At 42.7% G+C, this 17040-nt stretch overlaps 1 protein-coding gene across 1 annotated transcript in view; it reads left to right on the top strand.

Moving 5' to 3' along the window:
- ADAMTSL3 (ADAMTS like 3) overlaps nt 1-17040 on the top strand; it is a 274961-nt gene that overhangs the window by 237793 nt on the left and 20128 nt on the right. The window lies entirely within an intron of this gene.

The following is a 17040-nucleotide window of genomic DNA, read 5'->3' as shown; positions in this document are numbered from 1 at the left end:
TGATTTTCTTAATCAGCATTTTTTTTTCCAGTGTAAAAGGCCTGGGAATCTTGGTGATGATCTGGCTGAGTTATTAGCTTTCTTCTTTGAGTTTAATAATTTTCCTTCCGGTGCAGGATCGTGAGAACAGAGTTGTGGTACCGCCTGATGATATAGTCAAGTTCCTACATGTAGTCTCATCACTTCGACACCTCCCTCCCCTCCACCAGCACACAGGGCAGAATTCCGGGGCAGTGATTCTCACAAGCCCCTTTGACCAATTAAAAGAGGGAAAAAGAAGCCATCTGTCATAATAACACATTAGCCTGCAGAATTGCGTGTATCATTGCCAGTAGACTTCCGTAGTAAACCCAAGGTCTGTTCCTGTGCTAGGAATTGAGTGTTTGGTGCCTTTAACCATGTGGTCAGCTAAAGCTGACTCTGTAATCTGTGATTGTGGAAATATATCCTGTCTCCCGTATTGTAGCTATAAACATTTACAATCCTTGAATTAAAATGGTTTTGTAAAAGGTGTGTTCAAGACATCTGTCCTTGTTCAAAAAGGCTATCCCCTCTTCCCATCCGTGTCCTCTCTGTTCTACAGTCAGTGAAGCTATCAGAGGGCTAAAAATCCCATTCCTCTCTGGGCCCCGGGCAGCCGGCATCTACTGCAGTTCTTTAACATAAAGAAACCAAAGGGCCGAGCTTCTGCAGTGTTAAAGGCTGAGGAATTATGGCAGTGTCACAAATGCAATGGCAGGAAGTGTTAATCAAGTGTCCTGGCAGCGTGCAGCAGAGCGTTGCTTGGCTTCTAAGGAGTTAGAGGCTCAAAGAGGCGACGAGCAGTCACTGTGTCACATGCAGCCAGCAGGAAGGGCATTTTAATCAAGGCTGCATAATTGCAAAGGCTTAGAAACGCAAGAATGCCTGGCTTCTTGACAAAACCACAAGCAGATCCCTGTGACTTAGAACAAAGGATTAAGTGGGGTCTGGGAAGAGGTGGTTTGGAACTATCAGCTGGGACCAGATTGTGAAGGGCTTTTCATGTCTTGTTTGAAAGCCCTTGGACCTCATTTTACTGGCAGTGAGGAGACAGGAGTTTTAATCAGGGTAACTTTGTGAGCCAGTCTGTTTGACAGAGAGCATTCTGCCTTCTGTGTGCATGGAAAATTTAAGAGGAAAGAAAACTGCAGGAAACCACAGGTTAAACTCAGCCAAATGGCATTGGTGGTCATCAGTTGCATTGTTGGGCTTCAAACCTGCCAGTCACTCAGTCTATAGAGGTCCTATGCCCCTGATTTATCCAGGAGAGAAAGCAGACACATCCAACATCCATCAATGGAGGTGGCATTAATCACAAGGGCCTGGGATACAAGTGCCTGTAGGTGGGGACTGGGTTATTGGCAGATGGCAGGTAGCTTTGTTGCAAAGAACTGAAGATTGTGCATTGAAAGGCAGTCTCTCAGAAGCAAACCATTAAAGAACCATCAAAACACATCATCGAAGACAGCGATCCCCTGTGCCACCTAATATGACTCAGCTTGAGCCCACCTCTGAAGTGGTGGTGGTATTTGCCTTGCTGCTAAGGAAGCAGGCTCAATAGTTGCAGAGCTTGTCCTGGTTTCCTGTACCTGAGCAGTGTGAAAGGGGACTCCAGAGAAGCTGAACAAAGAGGGAGACTTGCGGTTTGAATCAGACGAATGGGCGGTGAAAGCACAGGGGGATCTTCCGGCACAGAACCTGGGAAGTGCTTGGGCATAAGGACCAGAGGTTTGGGGAGAGGCAATAAATCCCCTTCAAACCTTGTCTGGGGCTTTTGGCCCGCTGGATCAGTCAGGGCCCAGACTGCTAGAGGCCCCTCCTGGACATGTACAGCCACTGTCACTGCAGCAGTGGGACCAAAACATGGCCCATCTGGCCATGACTGTCTCTGGTTACCCACTCAACCCTTCATGTTGCCCAAATTTTGGATTGCACTCATTTGGATTGTGGGTTTTAAAGGTCAGAAAGACTCATTTGCCATATCACCACCTGTTTGTTCTTTGACGATCCACAAGCTGTCTTCTGAATGCTCTTGGAGAAAGCATTTTATTTTCCCCTTTGCTCAGTCTCAGCTTCCCTCTTTGGAACAGCAGGGTCACTATACAGCTATGGAATAGAAAGAAAATCTAGAATAAGCCCTGTTGGATATGCAACGCTATCTGAGCAGCTCTTAAATGTAAGAACTACTGCATGAAACCCATGCTCAGGGTTGTACGTTCCTACATACTGAGGGTCTCAAAGCATCCAGACCACAGTTGCTAGGATCCAGTCCAGACTGTCTCAGGCCAGAGGCAAGAGCTGGGAACACAATCCAGGGTCCCCACAAGGGAGCAAGGGTCCCAGTCACCATCACTGCTGCCCCCCAAGGGTCTGCAGGATTAGGAGGAGGTGGAGTTGAACCAGCACCGGGAGTCAGCCACGGGTACTCTAGTGTGGAAAGGTAAGGCTCTTGACTACTGGCCACCCTACCACTCCCACCTAAGTTTTCACATAGCAAAACAACGCCGGGCTCTATCTTGTTGAGCCTGCAACTCATGGTTGCAGCTGTTCCCTCTCTGGATAAAGGAGCCTCCTGCATTTCATGTGTCTCTAAGAAGTGCCTCCTGCCTGGCCTGGGTGCCCCAGCTCCTTAGGGTTACTGTGCAGGCCGGAGTCAGTGTTGGGTTTGGCTGGGGGTTCCCCGCACCTGTATGAGTTTGTCTAATCAGCAATTGAGAGACTTCTAACTGGGCAGTAAAAGGGTGTTAAACCCTTCAAACCCATTAAATGTGCTTAGATTGTGAAAAAGGTTCCCTGCTTGCTCTCTGCCTTCCAGGGTCCTCGGGCTTTTAGCTCTACATGTTGGGAGAGCCATGAGGCAGCTGGGAAAAGCTGGACTAGCGTCTGTTATGTAAACAGAATTTGCCACAAGCCTTTGGATGATCCATTAGTTGACTCCTGCTGCTCTGACTTGCATGGAGGGAGCAGGGAGGGAATGAGAAAAAGATTCACACGAGATGGAGCCCAGGAGAGAGGAAATTGCATTGGAATTCAATCTCCACAAGCGAAGAAGCTGGCAGGGTTCTGAGAAAGGTCCAAGAAAGGCAGCCAGGACCACAGTGAGGGAGGAGACAGTCCCGCAGGCTCTGTAACAACTTCAGTAGCTCCACTCACATCCTCCCTGGCCCATCACCTTCTCCTGCCTTTTCATTTATTTATTCCCCCTGGGGTACTGGACCATGCAAAACTGATTAATTACTTCTTAGGGCTGTTGTGTAACACAGCCAGATTATTCTCTTAGGATGCAAAATGCCAGTTTCAGGCTCAAACATCATCAAAGCTTCCTCATGTTACTTCCCATCCCTCTCACCCCCCCCCCAAGAGATTGTGATTTAATTCATCTACACTGTGGTGGCTTTCTCAGGCTCCCCTGCAGCCAAGGTTGAGAACTGTAACTTTAGCCAGTAAATGGGGCCAAAGAGGTCCCTGGGAATTAACTCAGAAGTTATGTTGGGGTACAAAATTACTGCTGAGACAGGCAAAGTGAGTCCCAACATCCAATTGCACAGCACGGTGCAACAGTTAGTAATAATGCCTCTGATTTTTCAGCATAGCTTGGGAGAGGAGTTTTGATATCCTCATCACAAAGAAATGATATGCGTTTGATGCGGTGGGTATGGCAATGATTCTAATTTGATCATTCCAATCTGTGTACATGTATCATAATGCTACCATACCCCAGGTCTCTGTGTCTACAAAAACGGTTGGAAGCAGAGTGTTGTAAAATGAGAGAGGGGGGAAAAAACAAAGAACAAATGTAGCCTCCCAATGAGACACTTTCTCAGAGACCAGTGAGGGTAGCCAGGAGTGAACTTGGCAAGACTCAGACCTACGCTCTGACTCATTCTGAAGATGGGCCCAAGTGTGCCACCTCTCAAGACTTCAGAGTGTGGAATCAGCTCTCAGTGTCTGAGAAGGTCAGGAAGCAATTTCGAAGGTGGATAGGAATTTTCCAGATGCTAAAAGAAAAGAACACATGGAACACCTGAATGTTGCACCTTGTATGGGATGTTTGGAGAACAGCAAGATCCCTGGGACCTTGTGGGGGAGAAGCTGCTGTTTGCAATGTGGTCCATAAGTGGCAGAGAGCCTGGTGTGTTTCTCCTTAGAGAACAATAGAAGTTACAGAGCTAAAGAAACAGATCTGCATGAGAAGGGATCCCCAGAAGACCAAAAAGCAAAGAGGAAAGAGGAAACAGCTTTGAGATGCCCCCCACAAACAGCCCAAGCTCAGTCCTCCAGGGTCTAGAAGCCACACAAGTGGGACTAGCTGCAAGGTCACGCACATGATTTGCCAAATAAACTGTTTCAACTGTAGCCATTACTCCCTCCCAAATATACATCTATATTTCTTGAAGTCTTTTCTCAATTAGAGAAGTAGGCAGGACATCAGTCTTATGCAGTCGCCTTACAGTGCACCAGAAATCCAGAATGTCTTGCTCCTCTCTGGCTGTAGCCTGTTTATCCATCAACCCATTCCCTCCTTCCCTGTTTCCCTCCCCAGGCTCTGGTAACCACATTTTTCCATTTCTATGAGAAGCACCTGTATTTTAACCTGACTACATCTATGAGAGCAGATGCTTTCTGCATTTGGCTTATTTCATTTAAACGTAGGAACTTGCAGTTACAACCATGTGGCAGCAAATGACATGACTCCATCTTTCCTGATGCCTGAGTAATATTCTGTTGTGTGCCTGGACCTTGTTTGCTTTATTCGTTGAGGACAGACCCCAGGGTTGTCCTCATTTCTTGGCTATTGTGAATAGTGCTGCAAATAACATGGGTGCATGGGTGTCTCTTTAGCAGGTGGATGTCGTTGCCTATGGATGATTTTCTGGATCACATGGTGGTTTTTTTGTTTTTTTGAGGAAACTCCATACTGTTTTCCATAATGCTTGTGCTGACATTCGCATTTTTTTTTTCTCAAGCATTGCCTTTTCTTCACATCCTTATCAACATTTGCTATCTTTTGTCTTTTTGTTAATAGCCAGTATTACTGGAGTGAGGTGATACCTCATTGTGCTTTTGCCTGTGGCCTGGGAAAGCGGTAGAGGATGGCCTGAGTCCTTAGATCCTGAACCTGCGTGGGAGACCCAGGAGAAGCTCCTGGTTCCTGGATTCAGATCAGCTCAGTTCCAGCTGTTAGGACCACTTGGGGAGTGAAGCAGCAGACAGAAGATCTCTGTCTCTGTCTCTCTCTCCTTCTCTCTGAGAATCTGCCTTTCCAATAAAAATAAATAAATCTTTAAAAATAAAAAAAAAACTTCAGGCTTAGATCTACTCCACAATTTTATTGCATTATTTGGTTTTCTTGCTTTTGAGTGGCTTGAATTCTTTATACATTCTAGATGTTAACTCCTTGTCAAATGTAGAATTTGCAAATGTCTTCTCCCATTCTGTAGGTTGTCTTCACTCTGTCATTTCCTTGGCTACACAAAATCTTAATTGAAATTACCATTTGTCTATTTTTGCTTATGTTTCCTGTGCCGCTGGGGTCTGATCCAGAAAATCCTTGCTCATTCCAATGTCCTGGTGTTTTCCCCATGTTTTCTTTTAAGAGTTTTGAAATTTCATGGCTCATATTCAGGTCCTTAATCCATTTTCAGTTGATTTTTTCTTACGTGGCGGAGGGGGTCTGCTTTCATTACCAATATAATGCTGTTTTGTTTATTGTAACTTTGTAAAAGCTTGGTTTTATATGTTTAAGATTTATTTATTTGAAACACAGAAGAAGAAAGGGGGGCGGGCAAGGGACAGAGAGATCCACCTTCTAAACATTGGCTCATTTATTAAACTGCTGCAACAGCTGAGGCTGACCCAGAAGCCAGAAATTCCATCCTGGACTCCTTAAGCTGGATCAGAAGTGGAACATCTGGGACTTAGCCTCACATTCGATCATGGGATGCTTGAATCACAAGCAACAGTTTAGCCTGCTACATCACAGCACCAATCCCATGGAATGTATTTTAGCATCAGGTAGTAGTATGTTGTATCCCACTTGATTCTTTTAGTTCAGAATAGTTAGTTTAGTTAGTTTAGTTCTTTGGTTATGTGTAGGATAATCATAACATTTCCCCCAAAAGATTTATTTATTTTTACTTAAAAGTCAGAGTTACTGAAAGAGAAGGAAAAACAGAGAAAGAGAGAGATCTTCTATCCAGTGACTCACTCCCCAAATGGCAAGAACTGGGCTGATCTGAAGCCAAAAGCTGGGAGCCTCTTCTAGGTCTCCCAAAAAGGTGCAGGGGCCTGGGGTCTTGGACTATGTCCTGCTGCTTTAACGGGCCATAAGCAGGAAGCTGGATCAGAAGTGTAGGCGCCAGGACTTAAATCACTACCCATATGGGATGCCGGTTCTGCAGGTGGAGGTTTAGCTTGCTATGTCACTGTGCCAGTCCCAGGATAGCCATACCTTTGAAGAAACAGATATTGGCTGTTAGTTCATTTATGTCCCAATATAAGAGTTCCCAAACTGATTTATCAGAAAGGATATTAGAAATGTCCAAGTTTGCCTCCTGTTTCTTGTACATTTTTGTGGGATAAATGTTATTTTTCCATTTATGTAGATACTGTGTAAAAATAAAATCAGGGTAATTAGCACTCTCATTTCCTTAAACATTAAGAAAATCATGAAAACAGGTCATTGTAAAGATGCCTGGAATGCAATATGATTCTTCAGTATGTGTATACAGTGTGTCCTGATCAAATCAAGCTGATTCACATTTCAATCTCCTTGTCATTCCTCCTTGTCATTCCTCCATGTTTGGACTCTTCCATCTCACGTCTTCCGGTTATTTATGAGATAGACACTAGGTTATTGGGAACAGTAGTGGCTCCAGTATTCAGTAGAGCACCAGAAGTTAACTCCTTCCATCTGTGTCTTGCTGTCTCTCATGCAACCTACCTTAATCCTCCCTCTCCCTGCCATTCTAAGGCTTTAGTAATCCCTCTTCTGCATTCAGACCCACTTGGTTTTAACTTTGACACGTAGTAAGGCTGGAGCAACTGTCTTTCTGTATCTCACTTCCTTCACTGACTTCTAGTTCAATACATTTTGCTGCAAATGAAAACACCTCTTTCTTTTTTGCTTGTTGACTGATATTTCATCGTGTATACAGACCATGTCCCAAACTTAGAGCAATTGTTTAACAGTTTCCCCCAACCTGTCTAATGGAGTCATTGGTTTGTACCACTGCATAGCAGAGCATACATCACCATATGTGGTTTGCAACCAGCTCTGGAGTGTGGGTCTTAATTCTTCAAGGTATCACTGGAGGGTTTTGATTTTGAGATAATAAGTGGAGTGCTTTCCTGGACACCTTCCGGCCTGGAGGGCAATGTCCAGCAGTGAAATGGACAGCACTCCTGAGTTATGACTGGAAGCATTAAGGAGAACTGCTCAACCCCAAGCACAGCAGAAGCCCTTGGTTACCTGGGACAGTGATGATCCTGCCAAATGGAGGACTTGTTGACACACATTTTTAAAAATTTGGGACAAAAACTTTAATTCTGGACATGGGGAATGGACACTGTGAACCAGATGGTTTCTAAATCCCTGAATAAGTTGCTTGGGAATTGGTGATGCCAATTTGTTAATACCATTTTAGTTGAGAAGAGAAAGTACTTCAACAGCGATTGAAGAGAATTCTGTAGATGGTTAAAGGCGTAACAGCATGAGACAGTTCTTGTTGATGGATGGTTCCCAAAAAGCACAGATAAACCCATTGCCAAGAAGAGCAAAAGTTAGTTTGGGAGATGAGCATTCCTTCCAGAATTTACTGCGCTATGCAGAGGAATCCTGCAGTTGAGATGAGTACATTGCTCTCTATAGTTTTGAGATATTTTCTCCATTCTTGGTTAGTGACAACCCCTTCTGTGGTTTGTCCACACTGTCTTCTCTCTGCCTCTTGTTTTATAAATTGGCGACATTCTTCTTCCCAGTTCCCTGGAGGTGATTAATGCTATTTCAAACCTTAATTTGTCATACCTATTTTTTAAAAAGCAATAGTGTGTGTGTGTGTGTGTGTGTGTGTGTGTGTGTGTGTGTGTGTGTGTAAGCTTGGGGAACTTGGCCAAATGAGCAAAACCATATATTTGCACACCAGAATTTTGAAATGATTTGACCAGGCCAAGGATTTTACGGTGTGGAATATCTTCTGGGCCCGTCAAGGATGAAGGAAATTTGTTTTTAAACACTGACTATGTTAAAGATACCCAGAGGTACAAGGCTTGGGCAGAACTTACTTCACAGCCCCTCCGGAGCTGAACTCTTTTCCACAGCATTTGCTTTCCAAAAGCAATTTTAGCATTATGGAAACAGATTGTTGAACATTTCAGGGCTGTAAGTCTTGAGGGAAATGGCCTGTCTTTGAGGTTAAGTAAATAAGTTTAAACCGTCTCTGACATTTTATAGCTGTTTCAGCAGAGCTAACATTTGTAAGCTGGGAAGACCCTAAGTAATAGGATTAAGCATCCTGTCTATCCTTGCTCTGGCCTCCGCAGTCCTTTCAAAATGTTTGCATGGGGAACGACACTTCTAGGCTCCAATTCCCTGAGTGTTGGACAATGCTGAAGACTTTGGTCCTGAGGTGTTTTTGTTTTTGTTTCCCAATGGGTACCACATGATACCTCAATATGTCAATATTCAATTTAGGGTAGACCTAACTCTCTTGTCAAACATTCTTTACGCTGAAAACATTTGAAATTCTCTCATCAAGTTTTAGACATAGATGATATTACATGGCCAGAAGATAGATACATAATAAACAGATAGATATAGATATATGATTGTCTACAGTCACTCTACTGTTCAATAGAACACCAGAACTTCTTTATCCTATCTGCAACTTCCCAACCTCCCAAAACCACCATTCTACTCTCAGCTTCAATGAGAAAAACTTTCCCGTATTCCGCATACACATGAGCTCATGCAGTACCTGTATTTCTCAGCCTGGATAGAACTGCTTCAAATAGTTTTATACGTGTTTTCTAAAATTTTTAATCTATTTGTCAACTGGTGAGCACTTAGTTTCCGCTTTTTGTATATTGTGATGAGTGCTGTGGTAAATAAGAGAGGACGGGTGTCTCTTCAGCAAACTGGTTTGAATTTCTTTGAAGAAGAAGCCAGTGGAGGGATGGCTGGATCACTTGATAGCTTCATTTTTCGTTTTTTGAGGAGTTATTATATTTTCTTCCACAATGGCTGCACTAATTCACATTTCCACCAATCACATGCAAGCGGTCCCTTTTCCCAACATCCTTGCCAGCTTCTGTTATCTTTCGCCTTTTTACTGGTAGATAATCTCACTGGAGTAATCTAACATTATGGTTTTGATTTGCATGTCCCTGATAGTTGATGATACTGACCATTTTCTCATGTGCCCATTGCCCATTGTATCACATCTTCCTTTGAAAAATGTCTACTTAGCTGTTGCTGATTTTCATATTGGTTTGTTCTTTCTTTATGATTGAGTTGAGTTCCTTAAATATTTTAGCTTCATCCCTTTCGGATGCACGATTTCCAATTAATTTCTCCCATCTTAAGCAACTGTTTATTGTTTGCTTTGCAGTGCAGAAGTTTTCAATTTGATGAAATCCCAAGTCTATCTTTGCTTTTTTATGTGCTGTTGGGATCCTATCTGTAAAGTCTTTTTCCATTCCAATGTTCTAAAGAATTTGTTCTGTATTTTATTGTAATAGTGTTATGGTTTCAGCTCACTTAGATTTTAACCCATTTCAAGAGGGTTTTTCTTTCCTAATATATCAGAAAATGTAGTCTAGTTTCATTCATGTCTTTATCCAGTGTTCCCAGCATCAGTGGAAAGACTTGCCCTTCTCCAGTACATGGTCTTAGCACTGTTGTCTAAGATCAGCTGGGTGTGGATGTGGGGTTTACCTCTAGACTCTCTACTCAGTGAATTTTCTGACAGTCTGTTTTTACTTTTTAGTGTCTCTTTCTTTTAGTGTGTAAACGTGCTATGGTATATCTTATATGGCAGGTCTGATGGTAATAAGTTCTGCTGTGTATGTCTATCAAGAAATCTGAAGTCAAGCAGTTTGTGACACTCCTATGTGTTGTTTCTTCCTCCTTCTTTTCTTCCTTCCCTTTCTTCTTCCTTCCTCCCTCCCTTTCCTTTTTTCAAATTTATTTTTTAATTACGTATTAATTTTATTTTGATGATGTTTACATAGTTGTGAGAGATGCATGCTCAAGTGGACCACCAATTAGGGAGGGGAGGGTCAAAGAATGGGAGAAAGTGGATGAGATAAATGCCTCCAGTGTCCTTTTGCCTTCCTGTATCTGGGGAAAGTGGGGAGAGAAGAGGAGAGGGCCACACCCAGCAACCCAGAAATAGGAAGAATTGTTACAGAGAGAGAGAGAGAGAGAGAGAGAGAGAGAGATCACACCACAGAGAGAGGGAGAGAGAGATATCACACTAGACCCAACTGTAGGGTGTTGTTAGGAGGAATGTATTTCCCAAATTTGGTGACAGCAGCTCCTGTTACACTCCAGGAGCCACTGAATGGTACAGCAGAAATCAGGGGGTTTTAAGCTCTCATCCTCCAATCAAAGGAAGCAGGAAGGAAGCTGCAGGAAGCCAAAGTTTTTCTGTAGTTAACTGACATAACCTAGCACAATAGGAGGCAGGAGGGGCCACATGTGGAGCCTTCTGAGCAATTTCCTCACTGTCAGTTAACTTGAATGGGCACAACAAAGAGCCTTGAGAGATGGTTTCCTGCCTTCAGTTAACTCAAATGGCTCCAGAGAAGGTAGGAAATATGCGGTCTGGAAACTCTGTTTTACAGCACATTGTCCACTGTCAATTAACCTGACAGACAGATGCTAACCAGCAACTGGATGCACCTGATCAGAGTGTGCCCTGAATTCCAGACATAAGGTTCATGGGAGCACTTCTTAGAATAATATTTTCAAAGGTATGGAAGAAGGCATACTGTATTATTTTTAAAAAGCCACTTATGTTACGAAGCCACATGTGAGACCTAGTAATATGTGTGCTTCCTTGCTAATGTGTCTCATTCAAAGGCGTATGGGTTCTGTATCTGCCATACTGTAAAAATAAGTGGTGGCATGGAAGGTATTTTGAGATATGTCAACCTTCAGAATGTGAGATGCAAATATCTGAGATTTATATTGGCCACAAAGACAAAGATACCTTTAGTTTGGTGTGTGGTTTACATTCATAACTGATGAAAATTTAAAAGTTCAAGTAGAGTCGAAGACCCATGACTTCCATCTGTGGGCTCACGTGAGGTTCATGGTCGCCATGTGGGAAATCCTACCTCATTCCCCAAGCAGGTGCTGTTTCCTGTGCCTGCAATGCTACCCACTGAAAAGGCTCCAAGTGGCCAGTTTGGCCTGGCCAAAGCCCTTAGATGAATCTGAACTAGTTGTAGGAGGTAAGTGGGAACTGCTAAAGATGTCTAAATTGTAACATGTTTTCAGATATGCTCATTACTTTTTTTAAAGTAACTTTTACCTTTAAAGTAACTTTTTTAAAAAGTAAAGGTAGATCACAACCACACTGAGATAACATTTCTTTCCAGTATGAGTAGCTGTTATGAAAAAAATTATAACCAAAAATAAAACATGAAGATGAAGAGAAAAGGATAGCCTTGTATACTGCTGATGGGGATGCAAATTAGTATAGCTAATATGCAGGTTCCTCAGAAAAATAAAAGTAGATCTACCATATATCCCAACTCTCCTATTTCTGGATATAAATCCACCAGAAATGAAATAAGCATATCAAAGAGAAACTTGCACTCCCAACTTCCATGTGACACAAATACAATGGCCACAACATAGAGAATGAAGCTAGGTGTCCCTCTGTGGGTGAAACAGCAAAGAAAATGTAAAATTTTACATAGCTGAGCATGGTGCGATAGTGTAATGGTTAAAGTCCTCGCCTTGAACACACTGGGATCCCAAATGGGTACTGTTTCAAGTCCTGGCGACTCCATTTCCCATCTAGCTCCCTCTTGTGGCCTGGAAAAGCAGTCAAGGACAGCCCAAAGCTTGGGGACCCTGCGCCCATGTGGGAGACACAGAAGAGGCTCCTGGCTTTGGATTGGCTCAGCTGCAACCGTTGCAGCTGCTTGGGGTGTGAACCATCAGACAGAAGATTTTCCTCTCGGTCTCTCCTTCTCCCTGTAAAAATCTGCCTTTTCAATAAAAATAAATAAATCTTTTTAAAACAACTTTACATAGCATCAAATTATTCAGTCATAAAAATGGTTTAACTCCTGATGTTAGTAGCAAATGGATGGAACAGGAAGTCGTCATCATAGAGAAAAACAAATATCAAATATTCCCTCTCCTAAGTAAGACATAGAAAGTCAGGCTTAACTTAATGTAGTGATTGCTAGAGGCTGGGAAGGAAAGGAAGAGGGGGATGGAGGGTAAGGAGTGCCAAAGCACAGTCCTGCAGAAGGAAGACATCCCAGTGTTCAACAGCACAACGTGGGAGCTAGAACTCACCGTAATGTAATACACATCAAACAGAGACCTGGAAGAGAGGAGCTACTAGGCCCCACCTAGACAGTAAGAGCAAACAAATGAAAATGTTGGGGAATCAAGATGGCAGAATAGGGTAAGGACACGTTTAAACAGAGGATGATTAGCCAGTGTGAAGCAGAGAGGGCACATTCCAAGAAATAGGAGAGGACAGACTGATGGCAGAGGGGCACCTGGAGACTTCCGGACATGGGAAAGCAGTGGAGACAATGGTGTGTTACAGTAACCAGATACCACAGCGGCAGTCAGCAAGCAGCGATCTGAGCCCCACCAGCGGCCAGAGCTTCACCAGCAGCCAGGTAGGAAGGGGAGTTCAGCAGGAGCTCAGGAGGTGAACCCAGACAAAGAAGTGCCTGTTCTGATGGTCTGTTTGATTCAACCAGGAACAGAGACAGAGCAGCAGATCCTAAACAGGCAGTGTGGGAACAGGGTGGATTTCACAACCCAGACGCCCCACCAGAGCCGCATCAGGCACCATTTTGTGTAGGGAGGTAAAGGCTGTGGGACAGGCCTGCACATCTTCTAAGCTGGGAGTGAACTCATTTCTGGCTTTATGCATTGCAGCAACATGGCATCCTACAGGTTCCATTCAAAACAGCTCTGGGTAGCCCCCAAATCTAATGGTCAGCAGATCCAGAACTCCACCAGTGGGACATCGGGTGCCATTTTGTACAGTGTGACAAAGGCTGTGACACTGGAGGGACTACAATGAGCTGGGCATGTGCTGAGCTGGGAGCAAACTCACTCCAGCTCAGTGCATTGCACTGGTCCTACAGGGAAAATAATACCGTCTTCAGCACCCTTCAGGCCAAAATAGGTCTGGGTAGCACTGGTGTCTCCCTAATCCTGGGAACTGCTCAAACCAGAAGTGAGAGAAAGGTTGTACAGACAACGGTGCAGCCTCAGCACAGTATCACAGGAGGCAGAGACTGGTGAGTCAGGAGCTGGGGCTACGGAGACCATGGTGGAAGTCTAACACAGGAAGCCAGACCTGAAATTCACTGGAGGGAGTGGCACAAGTGACTGCAAACAAAGAACTGGATACAAAATTCAACCAGTAAAATTGAACTGTAGACTTGAGGGTGACACAGCTTAGAAACCAGCCCTTAGGAGAAGAATTAGCTAACCAGAAATACAATGACCAAGAGCAAAAGAGGAGACAGAGGCACAGTAAATATTACTGAAAAGGAGTGAAAGGCTTTGCCAACCTCAGAGTTAACTGAGAAGTACATCGAGAAAATGGGGAACACAAAAGTCAAACACTTCTTATAAAACTTCTTATCAACAACGAAAAGCACATGCAGGAACTTAAGGACTGTGTCACATAGGAAATAGCAATACTGAAACAAAATCAGGCCGAAATTATTGGAAATGAAGGGCAAATTAAAACTTCAGTGCAAAGTCACCATAATTAAATGAATGAAACAGAAGAAAGAATCTCAGAATTGGGAAATATTTCCTGCCACAATGGTGAAACAATCAAAAAGCTGGAAGCATTGCTGGATCAAGCTTAAAAGAGTATTCAATAATTAAGGGACACTATTAAAAAGGCCAGATATAAGAGTTATGGGAGTTCCAGAAGGTGCAGAAAGAGAAGCTGGGTTTAAAAATGCATTTAATGAAATAATAAAAGAGAATTTCCCTAATCTTGAGGAAGAATTGGGAAACAGACTACAGGAGGGGTTCAGAACTCCCAACATGATTGACCAAGAGCGATCTTCACCACGACACCGTATAATCAAGCTCTCTTTAGTTGGACATGAGGAAAAGATCCTGAAATGTGCTTGTGAAAAAAATCAATTGACATATAGAGGCAATCAGACTCACAGCTGACCTTTCACAGGAAAGTATATACCAGAAGAAAACAGAGCTACACATTTCAAATTCTGAAAAGAAAAAATTGTTGGCTCAAAATAACATACACAGCAAAGCTTTCCTCTATCTATGAAAATGAAATAAAATTCTTCTTCAGTAAAGAAAAGCTCACAGAATACACCTCTGCCAAACCTGCCCAGTAAATGATACTTTAAAATGTTTTCTTGACAGAGAAGAGGAATAGCACTCATCAAAACTAAAGGCAAATGCGAAGCATCATTTTTTCTCAAGAAGGTTCTTAATTTTCTTCTATTTTTTCAGTGTCATGTTGCTCATTCAGTAGCATGTTATTTAACCTCATGGCGTTGTAAGTTTCTGTTTTTCTTCCCGTTGCCAATTTTGTTTTGTGGCTTTTCATTTAAGGGGATGTATAGTAACTGTGTAATGGAGACTGTCATATCCAGATGTGAAGATACAATGCAGTATGCATCTCTACTTCCAGGTCAAAGATGGACTCCTAATGAAACTGTTAACTACATCTTGACAATAGGATGCTGGACTCTCTGCTATTGTCCATGTCCACAATGATGGACTTGACTGTTCATGAAGAGCTACGTTATAGTAATAATATAGGGGAAATCAATGGGGTGGGCAGCGGAAGGGATTTCTAGAGGGAGTAAAAGAAACCACAGAGCCTATGGAACTGTAGCATAAAATAATAATAATAATGGGAAAAAAGAAATGAAAATGTTGATTGCCTGATTTAATCAGCTTATGGTATTGAAATATTGCACTGTACCCCAGAAAAGTGCTTACATCATGTCTAAGTGATTAAAAATAAAAAGAATGTGTTTTAAGCATGTTCAGTCCCTAAAACAACAACTTCTTAGTCATTCTTTTAAGAGACTATCCTTTTGCTAGGAAATAATTTTCAATTTTTATAATTTGTAGAAATTATTTTTAATCATTCATATGTGTATGTGTTGTGGAGACCAATGAAGTGATGAAGAACACTTGGAGGAAGTGATTTGTACTTTTCTTCTCAAAAAATGGGTATTTAAGGAGAGCTTTTCCTATATTACTGGTTTCCAAAATTATAATGTCTTAATTTAGGAGGATTTTATCACATAACCAGTTTTTCGTTATTATTATCATTATTCGGCCTGAACAAATCAAAATGAAAATCCAAGTCGTATTGTTGTGTCTTTGGAATAGGATACATTGTTCTTCTAGGAAACCCATTCTCTGGTCCATTCCTTTGACCTTTCAGCAAATACTCATGTTCTAATCTACCCTGATCGATTGGGGAGACATCTATCTCTCCTTAAAATAAAATGAAAGCTTTTTAAAAAAAAAGTGAATTTTGGTCATAGAAGGTAGATATTTGTGTTTTTTAAGATTTATTTAGTTTTATCTGAAAGGTGGATTTTTACAGCGAGAGAAGGTGAGACAAAGAGAAAGATCCTCCATCCACTGGTTCACTCCCCAAATAGCCGCAACGGCTGGAGCTGAGCTGATCTGAAGCAAGAAGCCCAGAGTTTCTTCCAGGTCTCCCATGTAGGTGCAGGATCCAAGGCTTTGAGCCATCCTCCACTGCCTTCCCAGACCATATGCAGGGAGCTGGATCAGAAGTGGAGCACCCAGGACTTCAACTGGTGTTGCATCTGGATAGTTAGTATCATAGGCCACTGAACCTACCCCCAGAAAGCAGATATTTTCAAAGTGAGTTGATTAAATATATAAATGGATAGATCAGTGGATGGAGAATGAATGGATCTCTCCTACATATCTGAGGACTGATACAAATCCCAAGAGCTACTTGATGTGAAGATCCCTAAGTCATTCTTGCCACCACTGGGCAATAGGAATATCTGAGATCTTTAGGAAGCTGGATACAAGAATTTGTACTTTCCTCTTCCCAATGCTTCCACTGGAAAGGATGGTAATTATGTAAGAGAGAAGTTAGGTGTCAAAGCACTGGAAGGTGTGTTGACCTGGGCCAAGGAGGCACAGAGTCAAAACTCCGAGATGATGTAACCAAAATGACATTTAGCCAGCACTCTATATCTCTGCATCTGATGGACCATGAACCCAGACTTGAAATTCCAGTTTTCTCTTTGTGCCTCAAAACTATTGTCATCTGCAGAATCATTGGAGAACAAAATCTGTATCCCCTAATTAGTTTTGGTTCCTCCTGAATGTGGAATTGTCCTTGCCTGTGCCTAACAAATAGCTTCAAGATCTGTATCAATTTCTTTCCCCAGTTCACAGGGGAAATCTCTCTCCATCTGTCCCTGCACCCACTTCAAGCTTCGTTCACTCCTTTTTTCAACTACTATCCTATCTGCCTTCCAACTTCTCTTCCTTCCCAACACAGAGCATTTCCTTTGGCTCCTACTCTGCAACATACAAACACGAACCAGTTATGGACTCGGTAGTTGTAAGCCCTTCAGCACCCTCCCCACCCCTGCCATGGAGGAGCTGTCAGAATAGACACAGCCATTTTCCCCATAAATATGTGATCAAACACATTTGCTGATTGTGGTCAAAATACTCAGTGGGATTGTCGCCTGGTGCTATGGCCCTGTTCTTAAAGGAGTTGCCTATGTCATATTTGTTTTTGTTCCCAA

The sequence above is a fragment of the Ochotona curzoniae genome, unplaced genomic scaffold, assembly GCF_017591425.1.
Source record: "Ochotona curzoniae isolate NIBS_2020 unplaced genomic scaffold, NIBS_Ocur_1.0 scaffold_4701, whole genome shotgun sequence".
In the NCBI taxonomy this organism is placed as follows: Eukaryota; Metazoa; Chordata; class Mammalia; order Lagomorpha; family Ochotonidae; genus Ochotona; species Ochotona curzoniae.
The sequence above is the reverse complement of the archived record's forward strand: the minus strand, read 5'-3'. Positions and strand labels throughout refer to the sequence as shown.